The sequence below is a fragment of the Myxine glutinosa genome, chromosome 8, assembly GCF_964187855.1.
Source record: "Myxine glutinosa chromosome 8, kmMyxGlut1.1, whole genome shotgun sequence".
Taxonomy (NCBI): domain Eukaryota; kingdom Metazoa; phylum Chordata; class Myxini; order Myxiniformes; family Myxinidae; genus Myxine; species Myxine glutinosa.
The window spans coordinates 28,370,852-28,387,649 of record NC_136268.1 but is presented as its reverse complement, the minus strand read 5'-3'; the positions used below and the strand labels follow the sequence as shown (position 1 = coordinate 28,387,649).

Here is a 16,798-nt window from a genome sequence, read left to right as displayed (position 1 = left end):
GTTAATTGTGTCCACGTGTCTATTGGTTTGTCTGCTTGTCCATCTGTCGCTTTCTCAATGTCTCATGTGACACCCACAGCCGTTGAAAGGTGAGAGCAATGTGGATCATATTTGTTTTACACTATAGTGTTAATTTCATGCTAAGGCCATGTTTCTGCTCTCAGTTGATAAGGTAACCGCTGCTAACAACGATCATTCCATGTGCGTTAAAGATCACGTGGTTGATTCTGATCAATACGATTAGTTGTTCAGGAAACCACATTCAGCCAGAATGACGTTTAATGAAACTAAACGAAATTTGGGAAGGAAGTCAAAAATGGTTTTCCCCCAAAGTTGGTGGGGCGGGCTTACGCCAGTGAAACTCGACGCAGGTGTTCGACCTTTCCTCCATACCTCCCACCCAGAGTTTCCCACAAATGCCTTCGGAAAAAACTCCTGTTTTGGGCTCCAAAACTTTAAGGGAAAAACTCCTACCGAGTAGGAAATTGCCTTCTCCACAATAATTGATGTCAGTGTTATCTTTTTTTAAAAATCATTCATTCTATGAGTGATCGACATCAAGGTAATTATATTGATCCTGTTCAGTACTAAAGTCATTTATTATGAATTCATTGAGGTTTCGTTTTGCAGAAAATATCATAATATTTTTGTGGAGTCGCACCGGCCAAACGGCCGAGACGCTACAAGCCGATTAAAGGGCCTATTTGCCTCTATACCTAGATCAATTTTGAACTCCCACGGTCGATAGGGCTGCACCACCTGACTCCTCTCCACGCCAAGGTTGTAATTCAAAATGGAGGTGGCGGTCCACATCACACTGTGGGAGAACACATTTAACGCTCAACCCAAAGATCCTCAAAAGGCTTTTAACCAAATCGGAAATTCTTAAATCACCGATAAATGGCGGTCCAAATAAAAGCACAGAGACTCGGGCAATTCAAAGTGCATGTATTTAAATAGAATGGGAGCGGAAAATAAAAGAGGTGCAAACAATTATAATACAGAGGTATAAGTTTACAAGCAGAAGCCTGTGGTAAGAATATCACAAATAAGAATAGAATAAGAAGCAGAGAAGCCTAAGCGTATTATTATATAGAAGGAGAGGATAAGATCGGACACCCTCCCCACAGAGAAGCAAAGTTAGCTACGACATTGTACATTCACTGTTGCTCATGTGGGCATCAACATTCTCAGCATTGTGCAGCTCACAAGCGAACACCATGGTATGAAACACAATCCACAAGCAGGACAAACATCCATCTTTCTCACATCCATAACTCCACTTCATTACGTCCATTATGATATCTTCCTCACATCCACTCCATCCTCCTTAGATACATATACACACATGCATACATATATACACACACATATACATACCGGTATACATATACACACACAGGTTTCGTGATGGGGGGTGGGCGGGGCGGTCGCCCCGAGTGCAAAGTGGATGAGGCGCCAAATGACACCCTCAAAAGACGTTTCATGCTCCATTTGGTTGGACATAAATTATATTATATAATATACACGGACTTCTAATAATAATAATAATGGACGAATATAATACAAAGGACTCCTCGTGAAAGCACGAGGCGTAACTTTCAGAACCACGTTTTACATTTTAAAATCCGTACTCCATCTTAACGTCATGATGTTGACAAACTTTTTCTGCAGACCTGGACAAAGTCATAAACTGGTCAAACAGGTGGAACATGTCTTCCAATCCTGATAAATCTCACACTCTCACTTCGTCTCTCCGAAATGACCGTCTGGAAAACCCTCCCATCTACTTTCTCAACAATCCTCTTGAAGAAGTTCTGTCACTCAAGCTTTTGGGTCTCACTATCTGCCATGATCTTTCCTGGGAAAAATCACATTTCAAAGCTGGCCTCCAAAACCAGTCGCTGACTGGGCATCCTCCGTCGTGCAGAGTCCTTTCTGGGCACTCCTGAGGTCCTCATCACATACAAAGCTTCCATCTGCAGCTCAATGGAATACTGCTCTCCCCTCTGGGCTGGTGCTCCTGCCTCACACATGGCTCGGCTTCACGCTGTTGAAACCAAAGCTTTCAGAATCATTGGAATCTCCCGTGATGAAGATAACTCCGAGGGCCTTTCACTCACTCACCGCAGACAGGTAGGTGGTCTTCCTGTCTTCTACCGACTCCTCTCCGGCTTAGCTCCCCCTGCTCTATTCACGTCTGTGCTCTGTCCCCCAAATATTAATGCAGGACACAAAAGATCTGCCAGCAGCCCTCTTTTGGTGAAACTGCCAAAATCAAGACTCTCTGCTTTACTCTCTGCCAAAATCAAGACTTCACTCTTTCACTTCTTCTTTCTCCCACCTCTGGAACAAACTCCCACGCTCTCTCCAATCCCATTCCTCCCTCCAGGTATTTAAAACAGATGTTCACCACCATCTCTTATCTTCCCCCATCTAAAACCTTGATCTTTTCTACCCACGCTAATTTATCCCAGATCCACGATTTTGAAATACCGACTTCGTTCCTGGAAGTTCGAGCAGTGTCCATGTGTTTTATACCTCTCCCCCCCCCCCCTTCCCCCTCCCCCTTCCCATGCCTCCTCCCCCCAAGCCCTCTCCCTCCCACAGATCTCCCGATGTCCCTGTTCTCAAATGTTGTACTTGTGTGCTTCCCTCTCTCTCCCCAGCTTGTCTCCCACTTCCTTTATCATGTTTTATGTGTCAGTTTGTCTTTTTGTGATCAATGTTAGCTCTTACACGAGCCTCGATGTTGTATACAAAAACAAACAAACAAAAAAAAAGACATTAAAGATCCCACGGTGTTCTTTGGAAAGAGTAGGGGAGCTAAGCTCTGCTTCTGAGCCCACTGGGGAAGCTTTGAGGTCTTTCATATGCCCCAATATAAATTCCTATCTAAACCAGTGTCTGTGGGGCGCTAAAATTGACCTTTGGCCCCAGGCGCTACAAACCCTAACTACGCCACTGCATGCATACATACATACATACATACATACATACTGTTACAGACACGACTTTGATGTTAAGGTGGGCCGAGCGGAATGGCCGTCGTGTCCGCACAAATTACCCGATTGTACTCGAACGTCGACGAAGCCGCGCTACGCTGGCTCAATAGGAAAGAGAAGACACCCGGCTGGGTTATAATGACACAATACGACACCAGGGGTTCAGTTCTCAAGACCTCCGGAGGAGGTTATATTAAGGCGGAAGGTTAGATTACAACTACAAGAGGTACATCATAGGAAGACAGGCACTTAGACACAACCTTATATTATTCCCGACAGACCACAGAGAAACAGGACAAAAACTGACTCACACGGGGATTGATGGCTAGGAAAGCGGGTATTCGATGGCCAGCACAAGGTGCACCTTGTGCTCAGGGACAGGATGGCGCGGCCCAAAAGATGCAGGAGGTCTCTCAGCGCTCGAGGTGGCGTCTTGTCGTCTCAAGCTGGGGGCGCATCTGACGTCACGTCCGGCAAGCGGCTGCGTATATCCGGCGGGGAGTCACACGCCCTCGGCTCGTTAGCTCCGCCCAGATGGAATCGGTCCGCCCTTCTTATTGGGTGCGGGGGGGGTTTACCAGGCTCCGCCCTTGACGAGGAGCTGACAGCCAGCCCCTTCGTGGTAACCCCGTGGGGCGCATGGATAATGGCGGCTAACCGAGCCGGAGGGAGGATGCACACTCCCCGCGCGCGCCGTTGTTGTAGTTGTTGTTGTAGCTGTAGTTGTTGTTGTTGTTGTTGTTGTAGCTGTAGTTGTTGTTGTTGTTGCTGTAGTTGTTGTTGTTGTTGTTGTTGTAGCTGTAGTTGTTGTTGTTGTTGTTGTTTGGGGAAGAAGATGGGAGGAGGTATGGGAAGGTCCTAAACTCACTACTGATGCCATATAATCACATTCTGGTGCAACGAAGAGTCATAATTAATGGGAACGAGTCCTTAACTGACATAGATTAAGAATAACTAGGAAGATGTCCGAAAGTTGTCTACGTGTGGTGCGGTGGACCTGGGCACGACATTTAATGGGGGAATAAGGGGAAGGTCGGCTCTACTGATTGTTATTTACATGCAATGGGACTAGGGAATGGGGGACTGGGGAAAGTTGGGGAGTATTGGGGAAAATAGGGGAATATTTACAAGCGGATATGGAGGCCAAATTCCATATTCGCAACATTGCACCCTTCTCTACCCTCGGGGCGTCCCGACCCGATAAATTTTTACCTACTTTAGTGTGGCACGCAATGTAGTTCCCTCTACTATTAACTCTACCCTGAGTGCGACAGTTTTACAGATATTCACAAATGAGTAAATATGTCCCCCTGCGACGTTGCACCCTTCTCCTCACAGAAACACACCCACAGGATAACCGAATCCGGAAAGAATTCTCAAACTAAACATACAGCCGGTAGGGAGCATTATTTACAAGACTATGCTGCTATTTACACTACGATCCAGGACCTGTTTTTGGAGGAACACATGCAGATGTTATGCATAGAGAGAGCGCGCTTGCCAGCATCGATACACCAACCCACGAGTGCTCTGTGGCCGACGGCCTTTAATAACGTGCAGAGCACCCTTCCCGAGCATCAAAAGCACCACCCCACCACACAGTCAGCACCATCCGGTGCAGTCACCATTGTTCATTGGTATAAAAATAAATTCGACAACCCCTAACCCTGCAGGTGTCTCTTGCTCTTCTTGTGGTGCACTTGGTGTCAACTAAAAGTGGTTCACCTGTATGGCATAGGTGCCACGTTGACCCATAGGTCCATCCCCGGGTGGTGCTTGGCCGCAAACGAACTGCGGTCCATTGTGGGTGGCCACAAACATTGCGGTCCATATGGTGTATCGATCCAGGCAGCCAACAGCGAAAGTGCAGGCCCACAACTGCGTAGCCAGCACCTCTCTCTCCTCTCTCTCTACCCCAAAGCCAGATCCTCGGAGGTGGGAGACAAAAGAAGAAACAAGTGAGTAAGGTGGTAAGGGCGCAAAAGTGCACGCAATATAAGGTAATGCACACTGGGGGCACATGGGAACCAGGTGAGACAGGTACGTTCCTATCGTACGCCCCCCCCCCCACCAGGTAACCTACATGGTCCCTCCCTTACCCCTTACTGTATCCACACAACACAACACTACCCATAAACATCTACTTTACAAATCAACAAACATCCCTACTGTCTTCCCCGTTCCTCCCATAAACCAAATTCGTCTTCTCTCCCTCCTAACCAATCAAATTTGCCATTTTCAACTCTCATCAAAATTTGCCATTTTCAACTCAACATCAAAATTTGCCATTACCAATTCATCATCAGTCCCTCCTAGGGAGGGAGAGATGGAATCACCCCAATGTCTCATCCACGTCGTGATGCGTCTCACAAATCCACAGCAATTTCATTTCCTGCACAAAACAAAGAAAACACAGGTGTGGAGTCATCATCATCACCACAGGCAAGTGGCTGCGTATGGTGCGACAGGTTCATCAATCCTAACTATCTCCTAAATGACTTTAACAACTTTACACTACCCGGGGTCTTTCTCCGGCCAAACCATTGGCCCTCTTACGCTATGGGTTCTAAAAACCAATTCCCATTGGCCAAACTGTGGTGCTCTTCAATTTGGGGTCTCACTCCCCCGATTCATCTCCCGGTGCCCTCGTACAATTTCTGGGCTGCGACGTGTACCTCTCCCAGTGGGTCTACCCACCTGCACACCTCCACCACTGCAGTTGCCTCCGAGCTTACCTGCTCCTTACCCTAACCTAACTACCAGGGGAAGGCCCTCTGGCTCTCTCCCCACTCCGTGCCCTCTCTGGCACTGGGCTGCCCGATCCACACCCGGGATCCTCAGGCACCCACTCACAACTACCGGCTCCCAGAGCCCACCTGCGGCCTCACCTGGCCGACATCCTCACAGTGGTGGAGTGCCCAACCAACTACACACACTAACAGGCTACACGCCCAGCCATTTCCACAACACTAATGCACCCATTCACAACACCATTCTGCAACCGCACCACAAATGCCAATATCCAACCACAATTTACCTGCACCCTCTACCTAACACTTACACTACCCGCCCCGGGTGCTCGTGAAAGGGGTCCACTCTTCCCCCATCCACACCTTCGCACCATGCACACCACTCCGTACCACTCACTCCAACTCTCTCCACACACCTGTACCTGCACACCTGTGCTCTCACACCTGGTGCCACCTGCACCCTTCTCTCCCCAAGCGCATTCGCGCTGATCCACACACTCACTACTCATACCCTGCTCCACACACCTGTCCAGTTGCACACCTGTGCAATCACACCTGTTCAATTCTCACAAACACGGCATCATCTCAGCTAACTACTCCCTTCTGAAACTTGCGCTTCCCAGTCGTCCCTTTAAACTATTGCGCTCCCTCGTCATTATCATCCATACTAATCTACCTGCGTCCCCACTACAGGTATCAGTCACTAACTAATCTTAACGTTACCTAACGTCATCTTCTAGATCCCTACACACAATATCCTAACCCACCCGGGCTAGTTTTCACTGCCATACACCCCATAAGCTATTGCTCCTTTGCCCCCCTCATGGGAAGGGTGGCAGGGATGCCATCCCACCACATCGGGGGTCTCTCACTACCAATTTTGCACATCAAATTTCAACAAATCAAAAATTTGCCAATCACTGCCCATCATCTGCCAATCACTACTGCCAATCCTTTGCCAATCATCAAATTTTGTTTTTCTCTAATTTTGGGTCCAAAACACTAACCTCATCACCCAGTCTACTCACTAATACCTCTCGGTGCGCCAATCCCTGTCCAAAGCCCGGCTTCGTAAAGCCAAGCAATGGATGCTGGTTGTTTTGTGCCTGCGGCTGGATGCGTCCGGCATTCAGGGCAGGGACGGGGGCGTACCCGGGCCGAGATCCCACGCATCACCTCGGCGTGGAGCCATCCAATGTCCCGATCTCGACCTGCCGGCACGTCTCAACAAAACGTGGTCGCCATAACGACCCTTCCTATCGGGCTGCCAGCTCCGCCTAGTGGAGCCTGGACGCGGCCGTTCAAAGCGAGGCCCAGCACGCACCGAGGGCCCGATTCGACTATAAGTCGTTCTAAACTCTATCCCGTCTAACGTCGATGCTTCACCTGGACGCTTACACCCCGCAGCCCGTTCCTTGCTCACACATCCAGCCGTCTCCATGCTCCTCGTCGTACCTTTCCTTACACACCAAGGTACTCTCATTCCACTCACAGACTTGGTCACACACCTGACCACCGAACACTTTGGCACACATTCGTTGGTCGCACACCTCACCAAAACACCTCTTCGCGCCCCCTCCTCAGTCACCTCCTCTGTGACAATCACAGGTGTGCTCTCATTCGCACACCCAACCACGTGCCTCACCACCAACTCCAGCGTGCATTCCCACTCACGCTCTACCATTCCAGGTGTGCATCCTTCCATCCCAGGTGTACATCCTCGCTCACCTGTCACAACTAACTCACGCTCCATGTCACTCTCACTACTTTCACCTCCATTCCTGACAGCGCACTCACCCTTACTCTTGACAGCGCACTCTTTCCTCATGCACCTGTCCGTCACACACCTTTCTCGCGCACACTCTTGCGTGACACCCTCTGTAACACTCCCCACAGGTGTGCATTCTTCCTTGCCTTTGACAGCGCACTCTTTCCTCAGACACCCCAGAGTCGGACTTTCTTGCACACCTCCTCTTTCGCACACCAGACCAGTCGCACACTTCACCAACGGCCTCTCACGAACACCCGGGTCTATCCCGACCCCCAAGCTTATTAAATCCCCTGGCGCATCATACGCACGACCATATTGGTCACCACTTACACCGGGTCCTCTTCCTCTTCGCTTCTCCTCCATCACCTGCGAATCCCTCATCCGGTTAATGAGCACGTCATCACGATCCAAACACAGACTTTGGACCAATTCTTTTATCTCCTCTTTTATCTCTTTGTTATCCCCTCTCCGTCGCTTCTTAATTTCGCTCACCCCTTCTTCCACTTCTTCTAATTTGTGCCTCACCTCTTTTATTCCCCGGTACGTCTCCTCAAGCTCGTCCTCCAAGGCTACCTTGACCGTTTCCAGGTGCGTCCTCACCTGCCGGTCCTTCGTCTCCATTACCTCTATCACCTCGTCCAACCTCGTTGTCAGTCCCTCACGTACTATCTGACATTCCCTCTTTGTCGCTATTAAGTCGTTTTTTATGTCGTTTTGTGTCGCTTTTAAACCTCCTAATACTGCAGTGTTCCTTTGAACCTGCTCCGTTAGTCCTTTTTGTCCCTCCGTCAGCTGTTCCACCTCCTGCGTCAGGTCCTCTATGCCCCCTTGTAACTTTACAGTCCCCTTTCTCACCTCCTTTTCCATGTGCTCCTCACAGTGCCTCACCTCCTCGCGCACTCCTCCGACCTCCTCACTCACTCCTCTTCTGATCTCCTCTCCCATCACTTGCATCTCCTGCCCAGATGCCACCCTCATCTGCTCCATTTCCTCCCTGTGAGCATCCAGTTTGGTTTCTACCCCCATTCTGACCCCCTCTATCTGCTGCTCCATTTGTTTAACTTCCCTTTCCGCTTGGTCCCTCATGTCCCTCAATTTGCCTTCCATACTGTTTTCTAACCCCTCTAACCCTTTTTGCATCCCTTCCATTTGATTCTCTTGAGCGGCCATTCTGTTTTCTACCCCCGTTAACCCATGTTTCACTCCCTCTATCTGATTCTCTTGAGCGGCCATTCTGTTTTCTACCCCCGTTAACCCATTCTTTACTTCTTTTATCCCGTTGTCTAACTCCTGTTACATATTTATGTGAATGTATGTGAAGTACCATGCAGGTCTTTGCTTCCGTGTGTAGTATATTAAGTTGTTGTGTAGTTGTTGTGGTTGGAGGGTCAGGAGCCCTTCGGAACCAGTGGCCGGAAACGGAAGTGGCCGGAAACGGAAGAAGAAAAGACACGAGGAGAGAAAAGGACGGGGTTTTCTTTTTCCTCGCCCCGCGAGGACGAGAAGGTGGAATCGACCTTACGCTGCGCGGAAAACGCGCCGTTGCGAAACGTCTGGCGAGAGGAGTTACCTGGGCGGTAAATACCTTTGGACACGTCCAGTCACTGTGAGTTCGTGCACGAAACCAAGCGTCCGGGACAGTTTGCCCCGTCTACAAAGACGCGTACGGGTCCGCACGTTGGGCCTCGCTCGCGTCGGAAGCCGCGCTGGGTTTTGCCCCGTCTACAAAGACGCGTACGGGTCCGCACGTTGGGCCTCGCTCGCGTCGGAAGCCGCGCTGGGTTTTTGCCCATCTACAAGGACGCGTAAGAGTCGCACTTGGGGCCTCGCGCACGTTGGACGCCGCGCTGGGTTTGCCCCGTGGCTTGGCAAGGAGGTGCGCTGCAGCCGCGGCCCCAGTCCGAGACGGCACGTTTAGAGCACGTCCGCCCGGGGCTCGTTCAACCGCCCGTGTGCGGAGAGGAGAGACATTGACCACGGAGGGAGTCAGGAGTGGGGCTCACGTGAGGAATGTATAAGATTAAGATGGCCATCTTAGAATTTGTGTAGATGAGTTCACATGGTTGTAATATTGATTGTGCAGTGTTGATGGTTGTTGATTGCTCAGTGAATATATTATTGATTATTCCGGATCCTTGGTGTGGGGTTTCTTCTTGACCGGAATTCATATTGATTGCGTTACAAAAGCGTATAAACCATATATCTTTCTGGCGGGGTCCCTCCCACGGTCCGGGGGTCACCAAGACCAGGTAGTTACCGGGAGGACCACGTAACAGAATTGGGGGCTCGTCCGGGATTACGATTTGCGGTTTCGCAATTGGGTCTACGTCCGGGATCTAAAAGTGTATAAAATAATAAAATAATAATATTTTTGGTAATTAAAATTTATTAATTAATTATTAATTAATAATATTTTTTTGAGAAATTGGGGAAAGTCTTGGGGTGAAGGTTAACAGGTGTTAACGATAGGCACCATGGCGTTTGTGGCACAGAACTTTGGGGTAACCACGAGTGAGGCACAGTTCCGAGCGTTGCTAAAGTCGGATCTCTTGAAATTGGCCAAACATTTTAACTTGGAGGTCCGAACTAATTTGAGGAAAGCAGAAGAGAGAAGAGAAGAGAAGCAAGCAGAGGAAAGGAGAGGGGAACGAGAACTCCAGGAAAGGTTAAAAGAAGAAGAAAGGAAAGCAGAAGAGAGGAGAGAAGAGAAACAAGCAGAGGAAAGGAGAGGGGAACGAGAACTCCAGGAAAGGTTAGCAGAAGAAGAAAGGAAAGCAGAAAAGGAAAGAGCAGAAGAAGAAAGGAAAGCAGAAAAGGAAAGAGCAGAAGAAGAAAGGAAAGCAGAAAAGGAAAGAGCAGAAGAAGAAAGGAAAGCAGAAAAGGAAAGAGCAGAAGAAGAAAGGAAAGCAGAGGAGAGGAGAGAAGAGAAACAAGCAGAGGAAAGGAGAGTGGAAAGAGAACTCCAGGAAAGAAGAGAAAAGGAACAAGCAGAGGAAAGGAGAGCTGCAAGGGACCTCGAAGCAGAGGAGAGAAAAGCGGAAAGGGAATTAAAGGAACGTGACATGCAGCTTCAGCAAGAAATCAAATTCAAGGAGCTGGAGTTAATGAGAGAACGGGGAGAGGCACCACCCTTGCTGACGGGGTCGACACCTAACCAGAAAACCTGGGATGTGGGCAGACATGTGAGGCTGGTTCCACCGTTCAGTGAAAAGGAAGTCGCGAAATTCTTCCCACACTTTGAGAAAGTGGCTCGACAATTAAACTGGCCGGAGGAGGCCTGGACCATACTCGTACAAAGTGTGCTGGTGGGGAAAGCTCAGGAAATTTATTCGGCGCTACCAATGGACCAATGTGCAGATTATGAGGTACTGAAGAAGCACATCCTCAAGGCCTATGAGTTGGTTCCGGAAGCTTACAGGCAAAAATTCAGGAATGCCAGGAAGAGGGAGAGTGAGACCCATGTGGAGTTTGCCAGAGTGAAAGAAAACATGTTTGATCGGTGGTGTGAGTCAAAAGGAGTCGGGAAAGACTTCGAGACATTGCGGGACTTGATCCTGGTGGAGGAATTCCAGCAGTGTGTCCACGAGGACATCAAAGTGTACCTGCAGGAAAAGAAGGTACCAAAGTTGTGGGACGCAGCCACCATGGCAGATGATTATGCCTTAACCCACCGAATAGGGGTCCACGAACCTAACTCCTCGCCTAGATCTCCGCAGGGGAGGTGGGGAACAGCAGGTGCGGAGAACGACCATACATGGCGGCGGCCTCGAGATGATTATGGGGACAACTATGATACCCCACCGGTTCGAAATCAGAGGGATGCGGGCCCAAGACAAACTTATAGTTCGGGGGGCCCGAGGCAGACCCCGAGTTTTTCCTCCGGGCCTACTTGCGCGTTTTGCAAAAAACCTGGACACTTGATGTCCAGTTGTTACCTCATGAAAAGGGACAACCCAGAGCGGAGTCCGACTATTACAACTCCGAATGCGATGGCTAGCGTAAGAAATCGCCATCAAGAGGGTTACCAACCATTTGTTTCCGAGGGGTTTGTGTCACTGGATGGAGCCTCGACTAACCGGAGACCGGTTAGGATATTGAGAGACACAGGGGCCCATCAATCTTTAATGCTTGAAGGCATTTTGCCATGGTCCGAGGAGACGGCAACGGGGGATAGTGTTCGTTTACAGGGGATCGGGGGCGGTGTTAGTGCTCCCCTTCAGGTCATCCAGTTGGAGTCCGATTTGGTGTCAGGACCGGTCACCGTTGGTTTACAAGCCACGTTTCCTGTAGAGGGTGTATCTGTGGTTCTCGGGAATGATTTGGCCGGGGGTCAAGTTTATGGTAACCTGAGGGTTGAGAAAGAGCCCAGCAGGGAAAATAACACCACACCAGCTCGGGATGGTGACAAAAGTGCCAAGTTATTTGTAGGGGGACTGAACTTCAAAACAGAGGAAGAAGTTCTGACCTCTGTCTTCAACAGATATGGGCCGCTGGTGGAAGTGCGGTTGGTAAGAGACTGGGAAACGCAACAGTCAAGAGGGTTCGGCTTTGTCACGTTTGCCAGCACAAAAGACGCCAGAGAGGCAGAGAAGAATTGGAATGGCAAGGATTTGGAGGGTCGGACCATAACAGTAGGGAAGGCATTTCGTAGGCGTCGAGAGGTCTACAGGAGAGGACAACTGGGCGGTAGTTTTGGTGGTGGCCGCAGTCAATATTATTATGGAGGCTCCCTGAGTTACGGCCGCTCCCGAAGGAAGAATGGGCAAAGTAGTGGCCGAGAAGAAGACCGGTATTCAGGGGACTACAGGGACCAGTGGTCCCACCCTAATTATTAGGGACGTTCTGAGAAGTTGAAGCACTGAAGGCGGCGGAGCCGCCGAGCCAAGATTCCTACACGAATTAACCGTGAACGCCGTTCCTAAAGGCGTCCATGTAGTGAACTTTCCTGCACGGACTAACCGTGAACTCCACGTTCCTCAAGGCGCCCATGTAGAGAACTTTCCTGCACGGACTAACCGTGAACTCCACGTTCCTCAAGGCGCCCATGTAGAGAACTTTCCTGCACGGACTAACCGTGAACTCCGCGTTCCTAAAGGCATCCATGTAGTGAATACTCGGCTTGGCCTCCCGGAAAAGTGCTATCGAGTGGCTTAACTGGCTTTATTTTTAAGTGATAACTGATAATGTGGGGGGGTTGAGTTATCTGGTTTGTTTCTCCAAATTGGCCGGCAAAGAAAGTTTTCGCTGGGTTCAAACTTCCTTTCTTGAAGGGGGGGAGTGTTACATATTTATGTGAATGTATGTGAAGTACCATGCAGGTCTTTGCTTCCGTGTGTAGTATATTAAGTTGTTGTGTAGTTGTTGTGGTTGGAGGGTCAGGAGCCCTTCGGAACCAGTGGCCGGAAACGGAAGTGGCCGGAAACGGAAGAAGAAAAGACACGAGGAGAGAAAAGGACGGGGTTTTCTTTTTCCTCGCCCCGCGAGGACGAGAAGGTGGAATCGACCTTACGCTGCGCGGAAAACGCGCCGTTGCGAAACGTCTGGCGAGAGGAGTTACCTGGGCGGTAAATACCTTTGGACACGTCCAGTCACTGTGAGTTCGTGCACGAAACCAAGCGTCCGGGACAGTTTGCCCCGTCTACAAAGACGCGTACGGGTCCGCACGTTGGGCCTCGCTCGCGTCGGAAGCCGCGCTGGGTTTTGCCCCGTCTACAAAGACGCGTACGGGTCCGCACGTTGGGCCTCGCTCGCGTCGGAAGCCGCGCTGGGTTTTTGCCCATCTACAAGGACGCGTAAGAGTCGCACTTGGGGCCTCGCGCACGTTGGACGCCGCGCTGGGTTTGCCCCGTGGCTTGGCAAGGAGGTGCGCTGCAGCCGCGGCCCCAGTCCGAGACGGCACGTTTAGAGCACGTCCGCCCGGGGCTCGTTCAACCGCCCGTGTGCGGAGAGGAGAGACATTGACCACGGAGGGAGTCAGGAGTGGGGCTCACGTGAGGAATGTATAAGATTAAGATGGCCATCTTAGAATTTGTGTAGATGAGTTCACATGGTTGTAATATTGATTGTGCAGTGTTGATGGTTGTTGATTGCTCAGTGAATATATTATTGATTATTCCGGATCCTTGGTGTGGGGTTTCTTCTTGACCGGAATTCATATTGATTGCGTTACAAAAGCGTATAAACCATATATCTTTCTGGCGGGGTCCCTCCCACGGTCCGGGGGTCACCAAGACCAGGTAGTTACCGGGAGGACCACGTAACACTCCTCAAAATTATTGTCTAACTTCTCAATTTTATTGTCTAACTCCTCAAAATTATTGTCTAACTTCTCACTGGTACCCCTCGCTTCGTCCCTCATTACCCCCATTTGGTTTCCCATTACCCCCATTTGGCCCTCCAATCGCTCACCCTGAGCATCCATCCGGTTCCCCATTCTGTTTGCCATTTCTTCATTATTCTGGGCCATAAGGGCCTTCATTTGTATAAAAAAAAGGCCCCAATCCATCGGGGGCGCTGCCACGGTCGCTGGCGCGGTGATCAGCGAGGCGCCATTTTGCGCGCCCGCTTCTTCGTGCGTGACGGCGCTATTTTGCGAACCTGCCGCCCTCACTGCTTCGCTCTCCTCCTGTCCCTCATTTTGGTCCTGGATCGACCCTACCTCACTCTCCTTTACCGGACCCCAGCTGTCTTGATCCGCCATAGCGCGACTTTCAAAATTCGGTTTTTATTTTTTTATTTTCGTAAAACAAATTGAAATTTCGCCGTTATAATTTCGCGCGGGAAACGCGCTCCGAATCGATTTTCCCTCCCAAAATTTGGGCCTAACTAATTTAGTCCCGGGTTCGAATTCCACTCCTCGACACCAATTGTTACAGACACGACTTTGATGTTAAGGTGGGCCGAGCGGAATGGCCGTCGTGTCCGCACAAATTACCCGATTGTACTCGAACGTCGACGAAGCCGCGCTACGCTGGCTCAATAGGAAAGAGAAGACACCCGGCTGGGTTATAATGACACAATACGACACCAGGGGTTCAGTTCTCAAGACCTCCGGAGGAGGTTATATTAAGGCGGAAGGTTAGATTACAACTACAAGAGGTACATCATAGGAAGACAGGCACTTAGACACAACCTTATATTATTCCCGACAGACCACAGAGAAACAGGACAAAAACTGACTCACACGGGGATTGATGGCTAGGAAAGCGGGTATTCGATGGCCAGCACAAGGTGCACCTTGTGCTCAGGGACAGGATGGCGCGGCCCAAAAGATGCAGGAGGTCTCTCAGCGCTCGAGGTGGCGTCTTGTCGTCTCAAGCTGGGGGCGCATCTGACGTCACGTCCGGCAAGCGGCTGCGTATATCCGGCGGGGAGTCACACGCCCTCGGCTCGTTAGCTCCGCCCAGATGGAATCGGTCCGCCCTTCTTATTGGGTGCGGGGGGGGTTTACCAGGCTCCGCCCTTGACGAGGAGCTGACAGCCAGCCCCTTCGTGGTAACCCCGTGGGGCGCATGGATAATGGCGGCTAACCGAGCCGGAGGGAGGACGCACACTACCCGCGCGCGCCGTTGTTGTAGTTGTTGTTGTAGCTGTAGTTGTTGTTGTTGTTGTTGTTGTAGCTGTAGTTGTTGTTGTTGTTGCTGTAGTTGTTGTTGTTGTTGTTGTTGTAGCTGTAGTTGTTGTTGTTGTTGTTGTTTGGGGAAGAAGATGGGAGGAGGTATGGGAAGGTCCTAAACTCACTACTGATGCCATATAATCACATTCTGGTGCAACGAAGAGTCATAATTAATGGGAACGAGTCCTTAACTGACATAGATTAAGAATAACTAGGAAGATGTCCGAAAGTTGTCTACGTGTGGTGCGGTGGACCTGGGCACGACATTTAATGGGGGAATAAGGGGAAGGTCGGCTCTACTGATTGTTATTTACATGCAATGGGACTAGGGAATGGGGGACTGGGGAAAGTTGGGGAGTATTGGGGAAAATAGGGGAATATTTACAAGCGGATATGGAGGCCAAATTCCATATTCGCAACAATACATACATACATACCTCATTCTAACCACTCACTCACTCACTTACTGACTGGCTCACTCACTGATATTAATGTTCGGTACCTTCCGGGTGACGTAGAAAGCTGAAATTTGGTGTGCCAATGGACATCGAAGCCGATACACCGAGAAAAATCACACAACCGTCGGAAAGCGTCCGTAAATGAAAATTTACATTAAAAACATAAATGGTCGGTAAAAAAAGCAACAACAAAAAAAGCCTCAATCGATATGTAGCATTTGAAAATTGCAATGTACATAACTGTAAACTGTGAAGTAAACATGACAATAATGTCTGTAAACTAAGAAAAGAAAAAGCATCCATAAACGACCTTTTCCTTTTCAAAAAGCAGATTTTTTATTTCCTCAAAACCTCTTGGACTATTCTCTCTTTCTTCAGTTTACTATCAATGCAGCTCTTTTATTTAAGGCTTGGCCGTGATGAGGACTATGTCTGGAGCTTTCAACATTAAAATTTTTTTTATGTAAAAACCCGTAAAAGTGTCTGTATAAAAAAAAAGAAAAAAAAAAAAAAAGGAAAAAAAAGAACCTCAATCGATATCTAGCAGGAGGTCGGTGACGCTTGCCTTCTATTTATTATGTACGAAGCACGGTTCTCCATTACTCCACCAATAACCTACATATTCCTGACATGAATAACCCCAATCCTCCTGGCACAGCAAATTCACCGATTATATTATTGTTTCAATGAAAACCATATGGACATCATGGAAGTGGGGAAAGTACCCCATCTGAAAGAACAGGTTCTTCATTCGTCATGTAAACGAGCAAAGAATGTGGTTATTCCTCGGCTCCAAACCACAACCACTAGGTTACCGCTGATGCGCCGAATCCAGCTCTTGAGGTCCGTTGAAATAATTTCATGATATGGAACGTTCGACTGGAGGAAAGCACCGTTTGATGCACAGGGCGATGAACTCCTAACTTGTTGCTTTATATCCTGGAGGTGCATCAGGAAACCTCTTTTACTAATCCTCATGGATGTACCTTTGGAAAAATGAATAAAATGCTTCGGCTGTATATTGGTGCCATCCTGGAACAATCTCAATGCCCACCAACTATAACCCAACTGGCACATGGGATGTCCATCTGAGGGACACACATCGATGGATCGCCATGCCCGGGAAACACCAGGATGACAGTTTACAGCTGGGTTGGGGTTCGAACCCAGGTGAGACGGTTAAAAGGATAGTGTGTGTA

General features: G+C 49.4%; 1 protein-coding gene across 14 annotated transcripts in view; it reads right to left on the bottom strand.

The window, feature by feature from the left end:
- Window positions 1–16,798, bottom strand: part of LOC137418692 (liprin-beta-1) — a 101,605-nt gene that overhangs the window by 57,495 nt on the left and 27,312 nt on the right. The window lies entirely within an intron of this gene.